This window comes from Dama dama, chromosome 22 (assembly GCF_033118175.1).
Source record: "Dama dama isolate Ldn47 chromosome 22, ASM3311817v1, whole genome shotgun sequence".
Taxonomy (NCBI): domain Eukaryota; kingdom Metazoa; phylum Chordata; class Mammalia; order Artiodactyla; family Cervidae; genus Dama; species Dama dama.
In genome coordinates, this window is record NC_083702.1 from 44210890 (window position 1) to 44232004 (window position 21115).

Sequence of the window (21115 nt, forward strand, 5' to 3'; positions counted from 1 at the left end):
CAGCTTCCACATCAGTCCTTCCAATGAACATCCAGGACTGATCTCCTTTAGAATGGACTGGTTGGATCTCCTTGCAGTCCAAGGGACTATCAAGAGTCTTCTCCAGCACCACAGTTCAAAAGTATTAATTCTTCGGTGCTCAGCCTTCTTTATAGTCCAACTGTCACATCCATACATGACCATTGGAAAAAACCATAGCCTTGACTAGACGGACCTTTGTTGGCAAAGTAATGTCTCTGCTTTTAAATATGCTGTCTAGGTTGGTCATACCTTTCTTCCAAGGAGTAAGCGTCTTTTAATTTCATGGCTGCAGTCACCATCTGCGGTGAATTTGGAGCCCAGAAAAATAAAGTCAGCCACTGTTTCCACTGTTTCCCCACGTATTTGCCATGAAGTGATGGGACCAATGCCATGATGTTAGTTTTCTGAATGTTGAGCTTTAAACCAACTTTTTCACTCTCCTCTTTCACTTTCATCAAGAGGCTCTTTATTTCTTCTTCACTTTTGCCATCAAATGGCTGTCCGAGGAGGCCTTACAAATAGCTATGAAAAGAAGGGAAGAGAAAAGCAAAGGAGAAAAGGAAAGATAAACCCATTTGAATGCAGACTTCCAAAGAATAGCAAGGAGAGATAAGAAAGCCTTCCTCAGTTATCAATGCAAAGAAATAGAGGGATGGGGGGACGGGGAGTGGGGGGGCAAGGACCATAGGGTCCTGTTCCATTTTAGTAATACTTCACAATGCACCAACTTCTTCCTAGGCCATCAGATTAACTAACATTCAGTTCAGTTCAGTTGCTCAGTCATGTCCAACTTTGTGACCCCATGGACAGCAGCATGCCAGGTTTCCCTGTCCATCACCAACTCCCGGAGTTTACCCAAACTCATGTCCATTTGAAGTGACTTAGCAGCAGCAGCAGCATGTCCATTGAATCGGTAATGCCATCCTACCATCTCATCCTCTGTCGTCCCCTTCTCCTCCTGCCCTCAATCTTTCCCAGCATCAGGGTCTTTTCAAATGAGTCAGCTCTTTGCATCAGGTGGCCAAAGTATTGGAGTTTCAGCTTCAACATCAGTCCTTCCAATGAACATCCAGGACCGATCTCCTTTCGGATGGACTGGTTGGATCTCCTTGCAGTCCAAGGGACTCTCAAGAGTCTCCTCCAACACCACAGTTCAAAAGCATCAATTCTTCTTTGTTCAGCTTTTTTATAGTCCAACTCTCACATCCATACATGACCACTGGAAAAGCCATAGCCTTGACTAGACAGACCTTTGTTGGCAAACTAATGTCTGCTTTTTAATATGCTGTCTAGGTTGGTCATAACTTTCCTTCCAAGGAGTAAGTGTCTTTTAATTGCATGACTGCAATCACCATTTGCAGTGATTTTAGAGTCCAGAAAAATAAAGTCAGCCACTATTTACTGTTTCCCCATCAATCTGTCATGATGGGACTGGATATCATGATGTTAGTTTTCTGAATGTTGAGCTTTAAGCCAACTTTTTTCCTCTCCTCTTTCACTTTCATCAAGAGGCTCTTTAGTTCTTCATTTTCCGTCATAAGGGTGGTATCATCTGCATATCTGATGTTATTGATATTTCTCCTGGCAATCTTGATTCTAGCTTGTGCTTCCTCCAGCCCAGCATTTCTCATGATGTACTCTGCATATAAGTTAAATAAGCAGGGTGACAATATACAGCCTTGACGTACTCCTTTTCCTATCTGGAACCAGTCTGTTTTTCCATGTCCAGTTCTAATTGTTGCTTCCTGACCTGCATACAGATTTCTCAAGAGGCAGGTCTGGTGGTCTGGTATTCCCATCTCTTGCAGAATTTTCCACAGTTGATTGTGATCCACACAGTCAAAGGCTTTGGCAGAGTCAATAAAGCAGAAATAGATGTTTTTTTGGAACTCTCTAATTTTTCAATGATCCAGCGAATGTTGGCAATTTCATCTCTTGTTCCTCTGCCTTTTCTAAAATCAGCTTGAATGTCTGGAAGTTCACGGTTCAGTATTGCTGAAGCCTGGCTTGGAGAATTTTGAGCATTACTTTATTAGCACGTGAGATGAATGCAATAGTGCTTTAGTTTGAGAATTCTTTGGCATTGCCTTTCTTTGGGATTGGAATGAAAACTGACCATTTCCAGTCCTGTTGCCACTGCTGAGTTTTCCAAATTTGCTGACATATTGAGTGCAGCACTTTCAGAGCATCATCTTTCAGGGTTTGAAATAGCTCAAGCGGAATTCCATCACCTCCACTAGCTTTGCTTGTAACGATGCTTCCTAAGACCCACTTGACTTCACCTTCCAGGATGTCTGGCTCTAAGTGAGTGATCACACCGTTGTCATTATCTGGGTTGTGAAGATCTTTTTTGTACAGTTCTTCTGTGTATTCTTGCCACTTTTTCTTAATATCTTCTGCTTCTGTTAGGTCTATACAATTTCTGTCCTTTATTGAGCCCATCTTTGCATGAAATGTTCCCTTGGTATCTCTAATTTTCTTGAAGAAATCTCTAGTCTTTCCCATTCTATCATTTTCATCTATTTCTTTGCATTGATCGCTAAGGAAGGCTTTCTTATCTCTCCTTGCTATTCTTTGGAACTCTGCATTCAAATGAGAATATCTTTCTTTTTCTCCTTTGCCTTTCACTTCTCTTCTTTTCACAGTTATTTGTAAGGCCTCCTTAGACAGCCATTTTGCTTTTTTGCATTTCTTTTTCTTGGGGGTGGTCTTGATCCCTGTCTCCTGTACAATGTCAGGAACTTCTGTCCATAGTTCTACAGGCACTTTGTCTATCAGATCTAGTCCCTTAAATCTATTTCTCACTTCCACTTTATAGTCATAAGGAATTTTTTTAGGTCATACCTAAATGGTCTAGTGGTTTTCCCCACTTTCTTCAATTTCAGTCTGAATTTGGCAATAAGGAGTTCAAGATAATTTGTTTTAAAATGTGTGAGTGTGCCTGGCAGGCAGTGTTCCCTGTGCCCTGCCACTCACCGAGCTCCAGAACAGTAACGCATCCTGGGGACAATCGAAGATTCGGGTGTGAAATCCACCCAGACTCTGCCCTGTGGCTGATTGAAACCCAGAGTCTTCCTGTAATGCACTGGGATCATGATGGCTTTCTGTGTGTCCTGTCTGTTCTATAGGGAATTCTCAAACCTGAAGGTGGTTTTGAGGATCCCCTAAATTTGCCATTGGTTCAAATGAAAGCATAGTCCTGGGCACTGTGCCCTCACTCTTTTGCAGATTGGCTGTCACTGTGACTTAGAATTTGTAAAAATAGAAAAAACACCCCAAAGTCAGAACTAGAAGGCACCTTAACAGTCCTTTAGTCTGCCATCAGCTGTCTTCTAAACCTTGTTCCCTTGACCTTCCCAGCAGAAGGTCCCTGAGTCCATCCACTGCCCCAATTGCCTGGAAATCAGGAGATGTGTTGCTGGTTCCCCTGACGTCTGCAGCCCACCTCACTGACTCCTGACCCAGCACCCCTGACCTCTCAGGGGTCACATGTTAATTTGTGACAGCTTCATGAGCCTGCCCCAAGGTCATGTGCAGCTTAGTCGATCCTCTAAAGATTCAAGAGACTTGAGGAAACATCCGTCTGAACGGCTGAGCCTGAAGAGACCAGCATTTGCACAGCTGGTGGAGGAGGTGTTTTCCTCCTTGGTGGGGATGCGTGAGACTCCCCAGAATCCCTCAAATGACACACAATCGCAGCCACTCACTGTGACCCTGGAGGGCTCACTGAGCCACATGGCCTTCCACTGTCAGGGAGGCTCCACGTAGATTAGAAGAGGGTCCCAGATGGAGTGAGAATCCAGGTCCCAGGCTGGGTGTGGAGGACATATTCCCCCAGGGCCGTCTAGCCCAGTGTGAGGGGAATCCCATCAGGAAGGGAAGAAATGCCCCCCCTCCCACTCTGGGGACCTCTGCTAGCGTCACAGCCCCTTCAGTTCTGTGTCCTCGGGGCCCACTCTCCTCACTCTAGTCCTGGCCCTGCTGCCCAAGCCTGCCTACTAGTCTCCAACCTGGACCCTCTGGTCCACCCTGACCCCTGGGTCTGACCCTGGTCCAGGCCTCCCTGGGCCTTTGGATGAGAAGATTTCACTTGGTTCCCCACCTCCGACCCTGCAGTTCACTCAGGCCCTCAGCATGGTCCATCAAACTGAATTGCTATTCCCATTGGACACAGGCAAGTCTGAGACTCTAACATATAAGCACAGAGCCCCAGAGTGGGGCAGTGGTAGATCCAGGGTCCCACCAGCTCCTCCAGTTCCTCTCTAGCCTCTCTGTCTTATGGGCCAGCAGGATCCTGCTGTTCGGTTTGGTACAATCTTTTGGTACAATTCCTAAGATGGGGAATAGAAAGGCTCTAGGCAGAAGCCTGAGTAATACAAACAATGGCGTCAGGATTCTCTGACTTGCCCCAAAGGAAATTCTGCTTGATTCTCATCACCAGAAAGAAGACTCTTGGCCCCTGTCTCTTCCCAGCAAGTTTTAAAAATGTTAATTTTGACTGAACACCTACTCTGTGTCAGTCATTATGGGAAGCTCTTTGCATGCATGATCTCAGTGTCCTCACAGTTTAACTGGACAGATGAAGAAACTAAAGGAGAGAGTGGTTCAGTAACATGTCCAAGGTCACATAACCTGCTCCTTTCTTGCAGGTTTCATCTTTTCTCAATTCAAGGTTGTTCACCCCCAGCAGATGACAAGGAGGAAACATTCTTCACGAGATGTTGAGAAGGAACATCCTCAGCTCCCTCCATATGGTCCTGCTTGGAGGAGGTGTGCCTGCCAGGAGGAGACTAGCCTGGTGCTGGGGGGTGTGGGTGACCTTCCTGATCCACCTGTGCAGGTTACCTGGACAAACCAGCCTTCGCCTCAATTTTCCTCAGGAATTCAGTCAGCAAGAGAAGCAGTTCCTCCCTGCTCAGTATGTCCCAAGACACTCAGCGACATCCTCAAAAAAGATCTCAATACCTAGATGAAAGGAAAGGGAATAAGGTTAGAACTTGTGAGGTGAAAAAGGGAAAGCATTTGTCGCTCAATGCTCATTGACTTTTTGCGACCCCATGGACTATTGCCCGCCAGTCTCCTCTGTCCATGGAATTCTTCAGGCAAATGTACTGGAGTGGGTAGCCATTCCCTCCTCCAGGGAATCTTTCTGACCCAGGGATCAAATCCAGGTCTCCTGTGTTGCAGCAGATTTTTTAGTGTCTGAGTCACCAGGAAAGCCCAAAAAATGTGTGGTGGATAATAAATGGTATTCAGTAGCTTTTATTTTTTTAAACCCTGTGGAATCTGGAGGAGGGCTTGAAGATTTTGGTTTTCCAGCCTAGAACAGGTATCTAGATCACTATAGTGACAGGACAGAAGTTGGTGAGAGCTATTTGAGTTTTTGAATTTGGTGGATCCGAAGTGCTGAAACTCCAGTTGGATGTTGCTGTACCAATTCTGGAAGACCATCAGGTTCTAACAAAGTCCAAGCATGTGGTGTAAACCCAGTGGATGCATATATGCGCTCTGGCACTCACAGTATAAAACCACTTCTACCTTATACTCCTAGCTGAGATGTGGCTGGGATAGTAGAAGCTGCTGGAGATAACGTATCTGCTTACAAGAAAGGTGACATTCACTACCAGGATGATCTCTGGGGGCTACACCGAGTTTGCTCTGGCAGCCCATCACACTGTTCACTCGTGTCCCAAAAAAACTGGACTTTAAACAAGGAGCTGCCATCAGCATCTCATGTTTTACTGCTTATCGAGTCTGCTCCACAGTGTCCGTGAAAGCTGGAGGAAGTGTTGTGGGTCTAGTGGAGGAGCTGGAAGAGCAGCAGGCCAAATGGTTAGAGCTTATGGCTTAAAGATTTGGGCACAGCTACTACTAAGAAAGGACAAAAGATTGCTTTCCAAAATGGAGCCCATGAAGTGTTTAATCACAAAGAACCCAATTATATTGATTAAATTAAGACATCTTTTGGTGAATAAAAGTTGATGTGATTATTGAAATGTTTGCTAATGTCAATCTTAGCGATGGTTTGAGTTTTTTGTCACATGGAGGATGGGGAATAGTTGTTGGCCTCAGAGGTCCTATTGAAATAAACCCACAGGATCCATGACAAAGGAATCTAGCACAAAAGGAGTAGCTCTCCGTTCATCCTCCAAGGAGGCATTTCAGCAGTTTGCAGCAGCCCTCCAAGCTGGAATGGAAATTGGTTGGTTGAGACCAGTAATTGGCCCCCAGTATTCACTGGAGAAGGCAGCCCAGGCTCATGAAGATATCATTCATAGTGGTGGGGCTATGGAAAAATGAATCTTCTCTTCAAATGATGAATTCTTGCATTGATTTCCTGTGTCATTAGAGGTTTCTTTTTTCAGTTTTGAGTACACTGCATTTGCTCTGCTTAGCACTCATTTGATTCAGTGAGTTTCTTCTACTAAAAAAAAAATGTTTCTTTTTAGCAATCATAGGCATTGGAGTGTAGTTTATTTTATAGCTGGCAGTATTCTTTATGCCTTCTACCTCTCATCAAGGAATCATCATAATGGGAAACAGGATGCTAGTGGTTCTTGGCATTGGAGGACATTACAGAAATTCCTAATCGATGCTTATCGTTAATTCCATACCTTTGACTAAAACATGCTAATTCAAAAGAGGACTGCTTGATTTCCAAGCCTACTTCGCCTTATAAACTTTCTTTAGTCTCTGATTAGCCTACAACTATATTGGAGCTTTTGACGATTCTCTGAACTAAGCAAGACCTCTTTTCCAAACTAATCTCATCTAGATCTACAAAAGGGGCAAGATAAACAATGTCCAGAGAAATCTGTTAGCTTTCCAATATTCCCCATATTTTATGCTATTCAGTATGTTAAGGATTGACTACCAGTGATCCATGTAGTCTGTGAGGACAGCAGCCTTATCTCTGGTATAACATAATACTAGGAGCACAGTTGGGCTTCCCAGGTGGTGCTAGTGGTAAAGAACCTGCCTGACAATGCAGAAGATGTAGGAAATGCAGGTTTGATGCCTGGGTCGGGAAGATCCCATGGAGAAGGGAATGGCAACCCACTCCAGTATTCTTGCCTGGAGAATCCCATGGACGGAGGAGCCTGGTGGGTTGTAGTCCACGGTGTCACAGAGAGTGAGATCTGACTGAAAGGACTTAGCACATCAGGTGCATGGTTTCCAAATATATATGTATTGATTGGTTCAACATCCAAGTAAATTTAAAATTACCTCTTTGTGTGACAGGGATCATATATTTTTGTTTAAATTAATAAACAAATCTGATGCCTTAAGGATGATCTGCTTTTGTTATCATAACATGGTATGTGCAATAAATTCTACAGCCCATTAAAAAAATGGCATTTAGTATAAATTAGTTAAAATTCATTTTCTTGAGCAGCAATCACCTGGGCACTCTTGGTAGAGTCACCTGGAATTATGGATAGAACTGTTTCTCCCCAACCCCCAATTCATATGTTGAAGATTTAACCCCCTGGTGACTTTATTTGAAGACTGGACCTTTAAGAAGGTAGTTAAGGTAAAATGAGGTCATAAGTGTGGGGCCCTAATCCAATAAGTTAATGTCTTTATTAGAGAAGAAGACACCAGATTCTCTCTCTATTCCTTCCCTCTCCCCCAGAGGAAAGGCCATGTGAGGACACAGAGAGAAGGCAGTTAGAATTTACAAAAAAGGTAGAGGTCTCATCAGAAACCACCACGACCTTGATCTTGGACTTCCAAAGCTCCAGAAACAATTATCCAATCCTGGGATTTAGGTGTCTTCAGGAATCTACAATTTTAAACCTCCAGAAAGAGAAGGAGGGCTTCCCAGGAGATGCAGTGGTAAAAATTCGCCTGCCAGTGCAGGAGATGCAAGAGTCATGCGTTTGATCCTTGGGTCGGAAACATCCTCTGGAGTAGGAGATGGCAACCCACTCCAGCATTCTTGCCTGGAAAACCCCAAGAACAGAGGAGCCTGGCAGACAACAATCCATGAGGCCATAAAGATTCGGACACAACTGAACAACTGAGCGCACGCGCGCGCACACACACACACACACACACACACACACAAAGAGAAGGAATACAAGGGATGTGTTTTGTTAGTTACTACTTGTGGCAGAGACTGGCAGCACCCTATAAATGACTGCTTTCATGTTTTGGCAGTGAAACAAAAGAATATTCACATTAAATGTGATAAAGAATGTAATGACAATAAATAGCCTCAGATCAGTACAGAGCAAGATCACTGCTCAAATGAGTTACCAAAATCCCCGTGTGATTTCAGGGATCTAGAGGTTATGGAATTGCTCAGTGTTAGTTATTCAGTCCTGTCCAACTCTTTGTGACCCCATGGACAGTAGCCCCCAAGTCTCCTCTATGCATGAAATTCCCCTGGCAAGAATACTGGAGTGGGTTGCAACTTCTTTCTTCAGGGGATCTTCCCGACCCAGGAATAAAACCTGGGTCTCCTGCATTGCAGGCAGATTCTTTTACCGTCTGAGCCACCAGGGAAGCCCAGAAGTTATGGAATTGTAGGTAAGACATAGGCAACTGGAAAATATATATATAATATATGGAGGGTGGGGCTGGGTCACAATGTAAGATGTGTTTCCTGGTACATGCACACACAGATGCATTATTCTTATTTCACAGATGAGGAAAGTGAGACTCAGCCAGGATAAGGGACAGCCCAAGGCCAGCGAGCAGAAAGCTCAGAGGTGGAATCCAAGGTCAAGTGTCAGATACTTATTGGACATGACTTGAATCCTCCTTATTTTAAACTCCTGTGATTTCTTCATTCTACCATGCAGTACACCTAGAGGGATTTTTGCAAGTGATTTTTGGTGGTGAGCAAGCTGCAGGATATACTGAAGTAGAAATATAATGTTGTACACATGAAACTTAGAGAACATTATAAACCTATGCTACCTGATTTTAAAAATGGGTTTTGGGGCACCTGACATTGAATAAGACTACCATGTGAGAGGCCTTACCTTACTGATCAGAGACACTCAGGATGGGCAGTGAAGGGGTGGAGCCAGACGTGATCCTGTGTAAAACCCCATAGCCCCTCCCCTCCAGGTGGGAGGTGGCAAAGATCAGACTGGGCTTCAGTTCAGGGCCCGCTGACCCTCGCAGAGCAGCTGGGCGGGTGGCAGGGCAAGAGTTGGAGGAAAGGCCTCTGTGTTGACGCCCCAGGATCTGAGAGCAGGAGGAGGCTGGGCCAAGGGAGAGGGTAGGAGGAGCTCCAGGGACCCTGGATGACCTCCCCTCACTGCCCTGCCTGGCCTTGGGGACTCTCTCTGCTGTCCCCCTCCCCATGGCCTGTCCTGGCCTCACTTCTGAGTCACTTGCTAGAAGGCAGTGGGGGAGGAAGTGAGCACCTAGCAAGCGGCTCCCTAAGGAGAGGGCTGGGGAAGAGGCTCTGTGGACACACCCCCACTGGGGGAACTCCACGCGGCCCCTCTGGGGGGCTCCAGGGTGCTTATCCCTCCTCTTCTTGGTTCTTGATTCCTCTGTGGGTTAACTCTGCCTGGAGGAACCACCCTCAATTCTGGGTCACATGCAGAACTGGACAGAAAAAAGGCAGCTGACTACCCAAGCAGTCTCCAAGGTTTTCTGAGCTCATGGTGGCAGCAGCGGGGTCTCAGAGATCTCCCTTCAGATCCTTGTGTGCGTCAGGCTGGTAGGAGGTGTGACCTCACTGTTGGGGAACATAAAACAGCTTGTGGGCTCGATCACGAGTGAGCAGTGCCTGCAGGGAACAGGGAGTGGTGAGGTCTCTGGTGAGTTCCCCTGGGACGGCCACCAGTGCCACCGAGAATTTAACCCACTGTGGTTCTCTGTCCCCTGGGCTCTGCAGGTCACTAGTCAAGGAAAGTTACTCATCTCCCGCCAAGTCAGAGTCCTGCTCTCCTGTTAGGGCACAAGGAGAAATTCATCAGACAGAAGACACCCATCTGCAAAGTTATAGGAGCAATAAAACCAGAGACAAGAACAGACAGGAGGGAACAATCTGGAAATTAGGTGAAGCTGGGAACATTTGTGTTTACTAATTGGTAATAACTAATGTTGATCCATTGTCTATGATGTGCAGGCTCCTGAAGCTCACTTGAACTTACATCAGCCTAAGTTTTCAAGCTGATTCCAGAACCTGGGTTTGAACTCAGTGTTCTGATCCAAATCCCAGGTTTGTGATGACCATGCCCTACTCCCTTTAATATACAAAAATATTTATTTGTAGATATATGTGTATCAGTTAAATGAGTGCTTTCATCCCAAAATAATGTCTTGCTCCCCGTGCTCAATTCTTTGCCTTGATAAAGTTTCTGGTGACACAGCTCCCACACCCATGCCCTCCTTGCTTCTGCAACAGCCTGTATTCCACAAAGGCCTGGAGTCCCATCGTCCCCACCCCAATTCTTATATCCATGCCCTGGCCTGCTGAGGACCTTGATGGTGCCCCATCCACTCTGCTGTCCTCCCCTGACTACTAGACTTTAGGTGGTTTCTAATTCCTCATGCAAATAATAGTGTAAAGAGCATTCTCCTTGTATAAAACTGCATTTGAGACTGTTTCCTTAAGCTATATTTAGGAGTAGGATATAGCTAGATGGCTATCTAGGATATAGGATAGAGGATCTAGGATATAGCTATCGAGGCTAGATGGCAAGGCATTAACACTGAAAAAATATTCATACCTAGAGACACTTGTTATGCAAAGAAATTGTAGCAATTTATGTTCACACTCATGATACATGAGGGTGTCCATCCTTTCAGACTTTCCCATTCTCAGTGGTCTTCAAAAAAAACAGCAGTTCAGATTTTTATATATAAAAATTCTATTTTGGTTCTGCTTGTGATTATCTTGCCATGGGAGATGAGGAAGGAAAGCAAATGTTGATGACATTTAACTACTGTTTCAAGAAAGTAAAAGAGCCTTTGTCAACTACTCCTACTGAGACCTGACTGAAATGATAGTAGAGGTACTTAGAGTACAATACCAGCTACGGTGAGGAGTGACCTATGTTTGTGGTCTTTGCTCTACAATGGTATTTGCTCTGCAACTTAACAAAAGATAACTTGTATTTTATTCCATTAGCCTTTGAGGTGTGTAGCATTGTATCCTCGTTTACAAATAAGGAAGCTCAAGTACAGATGTTACATGACTCGCCCAAGGTCAGGAGTCTTGCCCCTGGAAGTGAACTCCACCCAACAGTCTGGGCTCAAGAACCCATAGCCTGCCTCTCTTTCCTCTGCTGCTAATAAAAACAAGCACGGGGGCAACAGGAGACCAAAGTCTTCAACAAACGTCTGAAGACTCATTGGATGGAGAAGTGATAGCTGAATGAAGAGGCGCGCAGTAGAGGGAGAAACAGGGAGAAAGAGCTGACAGCAGAGAAGAACGGTGTGCTGGGCAGAGTCCCAAGAGGGATCAAGATGAGAGGGAGGCTGAGGGGAGAGCAGGGGACAAGTTTACCAACACCACGGCCCATCCCATATTCACAGCAGCCTTTACTCTTCACCAGACTTTTCAGAAAGCTACCTGAGGATGAGTTGCAGGAAAGAAAAATAGGTAGTGTGTTTGTATAGTTATGGAGGAAAGTAAAGGATACCCACTAGAGAGATAGACATGGGACCCAGGATCAGGAACATCAACCCAGAGGGAAGGGAATCCAAGGATCCCAGCTGGGCATGCAGCAGACCTAGAGAGAAACCAGTCCAGAATAGGATAAAAGTCCAGAGTCTGTGGGGACAGGGGACTCAGTATCATATGAGGCACAGTTGGAAAGAAATGGAGGAAATGTTGGAGATAAACAGTGCAAGGGGAGAAAATGAGGCCAGTTAGAAACATCAGGAAAAACTAAAGCTCTGCTAAAAGCATGTGCAGCTACAAGGTACAAGTTAGCTCTAAAAACATATTAAAATAATACAAAAATGTAAACTTATTTGTTTGATTTTTTTAAAAATATAAGGTAAATCTATCTACGTTCAAGTCCTGGTTTCCCCATTTTGATTATATTGGAGACTGCTTAAAAGTGAAGTGTTGTTGGTATATATCAGTTCAGTTCAGCCGCTCAGTCGTATCCGAATCTTTGCGACCCCATGAACCAAAACACGCCAGGCCTCCCTGTCCATCACCAACTCCCAGAGTTTACCCAAACTCATGTCCACTGAATCAGTGATGCCATCCAACCATCTCATCCTCTGTTGTCCTCTTCTCCTCCTGCCCTCAATCTTTCACAGCATCAGGGCCTTTCAAATGAGTCAGCTCTTCACATCAGGTGGCCAAAGTACTGGAGTTTCAGCTTCAACATCAGTCCTTTCAATGAACACTCAGGACTGATGGTTGGATCTCCTTGCAGTCCAAGGGACTCTCAAGAGTCTTCTCCAACACCACACTTCAAAAGCATCAATTCTTCGGAGCTCAGCTTTCTTTATAGTCCAACTCTCACATCCATACATGATTACTGGAAAAACCATAGCCTTGACTAGATAGACCTTTGTAGACAAAGTAATGTCTCTGGTTTTTAATATGCTATCTAGGTTGGTCATAACTTTCCTTCCAAGGAGTAAGCGTCTTTTAATTTTATGGCCACAATCACTATCTGCAGTGATCTTGGAGCCCCCCAAAATAAAGTCAGCTACTGTTTTCCCATCTATTTATTTGCCATGAAGTGACGGGACCAGATGCCATGATCTTAATTTTTTGAATGTTGAATTTTAAGCCAACTTTCTCACTCTCCTCTTTCACTTTCATCAAGAGGTTTTTTAAAGTAGTTTTTCACTTTCTGCCATAAGGGTGGTGTCATCTGCATATCTGAGGTTATTAATATTTCTCCCAGCAGTCTTGATTCGAGCTTGTGCTTCTTCCATCCCAGCGTTTCTCATGCTGTACTCTGTATATAAGTTAAAATGCAGGGTGACAATATACAGCCTTGACATACTCCTATGATATAATTCACTGGTGTGTAAGATAGTGGTTCAAAAACAAAGTTTTATTTAATTATAATCATTATAACATGATTTTTATCTTTTTAAGTAAAGCAGAGTATTTAACTATGAGAAGTAAATGTACTTGTTCAGTCAGTTCAATTCAGTTGCTCAGTCGTGTCCAGTTCTTTGCGACCCCATGGACTGCAGCACACCAGGCTTCCTCAGCCATCACCAGCTCTCGGAGTTTACTCAAACTCCTGTTATTGAGTCGGTGATGCCATCTAAACATCTCATCTTCTGTTGTCCCCTTCTCCTTCCGCCTTCAATCTTTCCCAGCATCAGGGTGTTTTCCAATGAGTCAGTTCTTCGCATGAGGTGGCCAAATTATTGGAGTTTCAGCTTCAGCACCAGTCCTTCCAATGAATATTGAGGACTGATTTCCTTTAGGATGGCCTGTTTGGATCTCCTTGCAGTCCAGGGGACTCTCAGGAGTGGTCTCCAATGCCACAGTTCAACAGCATCAATTCTTTGGTGCTCAGCTTTCTTTATAGTCCAACTCTCACATCCATGGAAAAACCATAGCTTTGACTAGACGGACCTTTGTTGGCACAGTAATGTCCGTGCTTTTTAATATGCTGTCTAGGTTGGTCATAACTTTTCTTCCAAGGAGCACGCATCTTTTTTTTATGGCTGCCGTCACTATCTGCAGTGATTTTAGAGCCCAACAAAATATAGTCTGTCACTATTTCCATTGTTTTCCCATCTATTTGCCATGAAGTGCTGGGACCAGATGCCATGATCTTAGTTTTCTGAATGTTGGGTTTTAAGCCAACTTTTTCACTCTCCTCTTTCACTTTGGTTAAGAGGCTCTGAGGTCTTCTTTGCTTTCTGCCATAAGGGTGGTTTCATCTGCATGTCAGAGGTTATTGATATTTCTCTCGGCAATCCTGATTTCAACTTGTGCTTCATCTAGATCAGCATTTCTCATGATGTACTCTGCATATAAGTTAAAGAAGCAGAGTGACAATATACAGCCTTTGTATATTTGTATATCCAAAAATATTCCTTTCTGGATTGGAACCAGTCTGTTGTTTCATGTCCAGTTCTAACTGCTGCTTCCTGACCTGCGTAGAGATTTCTCAAGAGGCAGGCCAGGTGGTCTGTTATCCCCATTTCTTGAAGAATTTTCCACAGTTTGTTGTGATCCACAGTCAAAATCTTTGGCCTAGTCAATAAAGCAGAAAGAGATGTTTTCTGGAACTCTCTTGCTTTTTCAATGATCCAACAGATGTTGGCAATTTGATCTCTGGTTCCTCTGCCTTTTCTAAATCCAGCTTGAACACCTGGAAGTTCATGGTTCATGTACTGTTGAAGCCTGGCTTGGAGAGTTTTGAGTGTTACTTTGCTAGCGTGAGAGATGACTGCAATTGTGCTGTAGTTTGAACATTCCTTGGTATTACCTTTCTTCAGGATGCGAATGAAAAATGACCTTTTTCAGTCCCGTATGAAAAGGTAAAATATAGGACACTGAAAGACGAACTCCCCAGGTCAACAGGTGTCCAATATGGTACTGGAGATCAGTGGAGAAATAACGCAAGAAAGAATAAAGAGATGGAACCAAAGCAACAACACCACCCAGTTGTGGGTGTGACTGGTTATGAAAATAAAGTCTGATGCTGTAAAGAGCAATATTGCATAGGAACCTGGAATGTTAAGTTTATGAATCAAGGCAAATTGGAAGTGGTCAAACAGGAGATGGCAAGAGTGAATATCAACATTCTAGGAATCAGTGAACTAAAATGGTCTGGAATGGGTGAATGTAACTCAGATGACCATTATATCTACTACTGTGGGCAAGAATCCTTTAGAAGAATTGGAGTAGCCATCATAGTCAACATGAGTCTGAAATGCAGTAATTGGATGCAATCTCAAAAACAGCAGAATGATCTCTGTTTGTTTCCAAGGCAAACCATTCAATATCACAGTAATCCAAGTCTATGCTCCTACAAGTAATGCTGAAGAAGTTGAAGGTGAACGGTTCTATGAAGACCTACAAGACCTTCCAGAACTAACACCCAAAAAAGATGTCCTTTTCATTATAGGGGACTGGAATGCAAAAGTAGAAAGTCAAGAAATACCTAGAGTAACAGGCAAATTTGGCCTTGGAGTACAGAATGAAGCAGGCCAAAGGCTAACAGAGTTTTGCCAAGAGAATGCACTGGTTTTAGCAAACACCCTCTTCCAAAAACACAAGAGAAGACTCTACACATGGACATCACCAGATGGTCAATACCGAAATCAGATTGATTATATTCTTTGCAGCCAAAGGAGAAGTTCTATACAGTCAGCAAAAACAAGCCCAGGAGCAGACTGTGGCTCAGATCATGAACTCCTTATTGCCAAATGCAGACTTAAATTGAAGAAAGTAGGGAAAACCACTAGACCATTCAGGTATGACCTAAATCAAATCTCTAACAATTATACAGTGGAAGTGACAAAGAGATTCAAGGGATTAGATCTGATAGTGCCTGAAGAACTATGGAAGGACGTTCATGACACTGTACAGGAGGCAGGGATCAAGACCATCCCCAAGGAAAAGAAATGCAAAAAGGCAAAATGTTTGTCTGAGGCGGCCTTACAAATAGGTGTGAAAAGAAGAGAAGTGAAAGGCAAAGGAGAAAAGGAAAGATATACCCATTTGAATGCAGAGTTCTAAAGAATAGCCAGGAGAGATAAGAAAGCCTTCCTCAGCGATGAATGTACTTGTTAATCAATACAAAAATTAAAATACACTTCTAGAATTTGAGATCTGAAACACTAAAGGGAGGAAGAGAATTAATATCTCAGTTTATAAAGCTGAGAATCGAGAAATAGTGGATCCAGTTGAAAGCATAAGAAATGAAAATGTAAATAAGGTGCTTACAAGTACAAAGCTTCCTAATAAAGGATATCAAATTAGTGCAATAATGATATAAACAGAATATTGGGAAAGGTATAAAAAATAAAAAATAAATAAAATCCTTATTTTTCCCAATTAGAAGTAAATAAATAATATCAAATTTAAGTTAATAAAAAGCAAAATTCAATACTAAATATTGATTGGCTATTGTGGTTGATGACTTCCTACTTTGCACCAGGCACCTTCCCAATTGTTTGGTATGCGTTCGCTTCATTTTAGTTCTCACAATGGTCCTATAAGAAAGGAAACTGAAGCTCAGAGAGGTTGACTAATTTACTCAAAGCACACGGCTAGTGCTAGAGTCAGAATCCAGGTCTAGATTCCTGTCTCCTGAGCACACATTCTCACACTATTCCACCTCCCAATGTAGTAATATCATTTAAAGACATTGATTAACGATCTAAAGAAGAAGCTTTTCCTTGGGAAGGAATGAGCAGAACCCTCTGTACAAATTGATCTGTTTCAACCATATGCACTTGGGACTGGATTGTTTTAACTCTAAGACAACAGAAGTCACTTTATAGCAGTCAGTAACCCACAAGAATAGGGTGGTTGCTAGTGCCACCACCTTAAAGAAGATGGAAGCGGCTGAATTAAATGCCAACAAGAAATTGTGACTCCTGCTGTGACACCTGTCAGTGTAGGGGACATGTTCATGTTGATGAAACCTAGTTCTCTAGAAAAGTAGGCATGAAAACAGAGTTAAACCAGAATAATGAGAATGAACAGTGACCTTCAACAGATATTGTCCAGCAGCATCTTGCCCACCCACATGTGCACCCATGGGCTTCCGTCTCCTAAAAGGAAGGAAGACCCCTTGCAGGGGAGGTGAATCACAGAGACTGGCATCTCTGCTCCTGCAAAGACAAGGATGCTCTTGAAGATGATCAGAGAAGTGGTCATAAGGGGGCACCCACACATAATAATAATAATAATAAAAGATAATGATTGCTATGAATATGTTTCCTTGAGGCATGCTGAGTCTGTGAAAGAACGTGAGTTCATGATAATATTCAAATGAGAGGATATTAGAAAAGTGTGGCCAAAAAGAGAGACATAAAGTTTAAAAAGAATGCCAGTGGTTATGCAGGGGACACAAGATGAAAGAGATATGGGATCCATCTCTGGGCAGGGAGGATCCCCTGGAGAAAGAAATGGTCGCCCACTCCAGGACTCTTGCTGGGAAACCCATGGACAGAGAAGCTGGGAGGGCTGCATCCATGAGGCTGCGAAGGGCTGGACACACCTGAGCTGGTGCCTGTCTTTTGTCTCTATGGTGCCAGGAAGAGTGAATGTGATGGGAATATTCTGTGTTAATTGAATTTAATAATAAGAGGAGTCTTGACATCTATGGGTATATTCCTTTCTGTTTATTTACATGAATGTTTACAAAGTATTGAGAAAGAAAGAACTCCTGATATCCAGGGGCTGCCCTGGTGCCACAACAGGGCGATGCTCTTCTCCCGTTGGATGTAAAGGCTCTCACAGAACTCCAGTCTCACACAGGGTCACCCTGAGAGCAGGAGTGAGGAAACAGCAAACACCCATCACTGCGCCCTCACCCACACCTCGCCCCCTCCCTTGGCTGAAAAGCACGACTGCTCCTTCTTTACCCATTACACCTTATCCTCGCTCTGGTCTCCCCTCTCCACTGATGGAGTTACTGAAACCCCACTGGTAGTGCTGTCCCCCATTCTTTGCAGCACCCAATCTAGAGCAACCCTGTTTGCTTAGAGCTCCCCCCAAATCCCCTTACCTAAGCTCCACTCCTAGAATCCTTCTTTCTACCCCTTCCCCTGTGATGCCCACAGCTCTCCCTCAGGAAGAGTATCCATCAGCTTGTCTTAGGGAGGGTGCCTGGTGGGGAAGGCTGGCAGAATTGTCATGTGGATGGGAGAGAATTCACAAAGGCCTGCCCTCCTCCAAGAGGATGGGAGAGGAGAGCTGGCTGGCCACCTGCCTCCTTCTCTGCCCCGAAGCTGCAGGACCCCAGGAGCCAGGTCAGCCTTTTGAAATCATGAGACATGAGAACAGAGTCAAGTCAGAAAGACAAGGGCGGGCTCGGGCAGAAAGGCTGGCTCCTGGATGACGACAAACAATTGTAAATGCATTGAACACTGGACTCATCCTTCCATCCTTCCCTCCCATTCTTGGCCTGGTCCTGACCCTTGTCTATGGCCTCACATGGGTGTGGATGTGGGCAGTGCTTCCTCTGCTGGATTCCTATCCAGGGCTTCCTCCTCTGTTAGCCTCTGATTGGTCCCTTTCTGGAAAGGCTGTTGGTGGGAGAGGGGAGGACCCTGGAGAAGCCTGTCCCTGCCCAGCTGCATGGCCAGTCATACATCCCTCCCCTCCTCATGGGCAGACAGATTCTCCCCAACCATCTCCCTCATGTGCCTGCAGCCATGCTCCCTGGGAAGGGAAAGGGGCGTTAAGAAAGTCCCTAGCCTAGCACCCAGACCCTCCTGACTACCCCAGCTCCTGTCTTCCTCACACTCTCTGTCTCCACGGGGCCTGCTGCAGGATTCTGACTCCTCACTTGGCACAGGCTGCCCCTCCCCATGAAATGTGTTTCCCCACTGGCCTCACTATGTGGCGGGTTACTTGTCCCTGGAGGCCCAGCTCCAAGCCTCCCTCTGCCCCACTCCTCCAGTTCCTCTCCAGCTCCTCTTGAAGGTCACACTTTCCTGGTCATGGTTCTCTTATCGCTCAGTTCCTCCAGGTCTGAGAACCCTACCCACATCATCAGGGGCCCTGTATGTTCTCTGCTGCTCCTCCTGTCCAGGGTCTCTGGGCACCCTCCACCCTCCTGGGCACAGCCTGGCCAAAATATGAGGGGTGGACCCCTTCTGGGGACATGAAACAACCAGCTTCTCGATGACACAGCACAACCCCAGTTCCCCTGCGAAAGTTAGAGAGGGAGGGAGGGTAGAAGGGGGACAAAGAGGAAGAGAATGGAGAAGAAACTACAGGTCCTAATCAGTGAGTCATTCAAAAGGATCCAATGTAAGCCAGAGAGAAAAAACTGAAGGGACTGAAGGAAGCATTAAAAGTAACATTGATTTGAGGAAACCTTTCTAAATACACACATTCCACAAGATATAAAGGAAATTCTGACCTACTGGACTCTTGGAAATTAAAATTGCCAAGGATCCCATAAACCAGGTCAGAAAAAACATCTGCACCCACAGGGAAAATGGAAATCAAATTTTAAAACCCTAGTAAGAGAATAGAACAACCCATTCCCCAGGAGGTTGCCTGCCCAGGGTCACACAGCTCTCTGTGGGCAGAGAGGAGGCCAAGACCAGGCCTTTGGACATGGGTATGAGGGAGGGGTGGGAATGTGGTTTTAATAACCCAAAGTTTCTAGGGTTGGCTCTGCCAGTAAAAAACATAGATCTAAGCTCATGTCCCTCCTGTTATACTGATGTCTGTAGAGTTTGGCTTTTTATCTTAATATTGCACCAGAGGGATTATATGTGGACCTTGTGTAGTGAGCCCTTCTCACTTCTTCCAGCAGGGCCATCTTCCCCACAGGACCTCCCATCACCCACATCCTGAGCAGAGGGCCCAGGGAACACAGGAAGCCAATGCCCTTTGACTCCCCGCTTGGTGTCCTGTCCATCTCCAGGCCGCAGTCTCCCCCAGGGCCTGGCACTGAGCCTGGCACTCAGAGGCAGGGTTTTTCAACAAACCCTGATTCCTTGTAACTGAAAAAACTCCCCTTTCCCCCATCAGCCCCAGCCTAGCTCCCTGGGGGCAGCTTCAAGGAGGCCAGGCCATAGGAGGGGAGGCTCTGACTCCCCTGTCCTCCTCCACCCGCTTTGCTTCCTCCAGTTTCCCAAAGTACTGAGCACACCCAACACCCCTCTTCCTCCCGGGCTCACTGCTCACGTCTCAGGGGTCCACGTGCTGAGCTGAGCCCACCGGGACGGGTACCGCCCTCCCTCTGCTCTGTTCAGGGGCCCTCGGCTGGGAGGAAGCCCTCAGACACACCTGCCTCCACATCCAGGCTCTGCCCCTGCTTCACCTGCTGCCTCGGCCATGACCTCACCTCTCTGAGCTTCCAGTTCCCTTCTGTCAACTAGTGACATCATCCTTTCTCAGACATTCATCCAGAGGATGGGGAGATGGGCAGGGCCCCTCCCCACTGCTTACCCAGTGATCCTCCTCTCGCTGAGTGTGAACAAGATCCAGATGTTCTCAGCTGTGCAGATGCAGCCGCCGGCTGTGCATCTTTGCAATGACCACACACACCCTCTGTGCCCAGATATTCTCTGGGAAACAAAACTGAAAGCAAAGCTGTCACTTCTGAGTGGTTCAAGTCAAACAAACAACCTGCCCACCAGCCCCACCCTGGGATTAATTCCACCTCCAGCTGACCCCCTTAGAGACAGAAGCCCAGTCCTGACATTCGATGTCCTTCTTGACACAGTCCACTCTGTCTCAGGCTTCATGAAGGAAGACCTGCCACCAACACACCGTGAGTCCCTCGGCAAATCCCTCCTACCCCCACCCTCCCCCCAACCCCGTTTCCATCTTCTTACCCCTCCAACCCCACACTCATCCTGTAGGGACACCGGGGGCGGCTGGTGGCAGTTGGGCGGGGGGAATGGGTCAAACACAGGGAGCCTTGAAGCGCTCATTCCCTTTACCCCAACAATGTCATCTGCAGGGCCCACTCCCAGAAAAACAGCCTCAAAGATGAGGGAAAACTTCATACACAAATATGTTCACTGCAATGTTATTTAAAATGAAGAAAGTTGCAAGAGCCTAAATTCCAACAACATAGGCAGAGCGAACTTACACATTTGCAAAGTGTTAGTCATTCAGCTGTGTTCAACTCTTTGTGAAGCCATGGACTGTGGCTCTCCACACTCCTCGGTCCATGAAGTTCTCCAGGCAAGAATACTGGAGTGGGTTGCCTTTCCCTTCTCCAGGAAGTCATCCCGACCCAGAGATATGAATTTGTGTCTCCTGCATTGCTGGCAGATTCTTTAGGGTCTGGTCACCAGGCAAAGACCTTTTTAAAATATAGGGATGAACTAAAGTATGTACAGAAGAAATGACAAGATTTTTGAGGTTTGCGTCTCAAAACATAGCTGCACTGTCGGGAGATGTCCAATAATCTTACTGGGGGATTTATTTTACTTCTCTAGGTTTTACCCCACTTCCTGAATCTGAACTGTTAGTTGTAGT

At 45.3% G+C, this 21115-nt stretch overlaps 1 pseudogene; it reads left to right on the forward strand.

Annotated features, from left to right (window-relative positions):
- Positions 1-4871: 4871 nt before the first annotated feature.
- Positions 4872-6321, forward strand: LOC133043104 (zeta-crystallin-like; annotated as a pseudogene).
- Positions 6322-21115: the final 14794 nt, after the last annotated feature.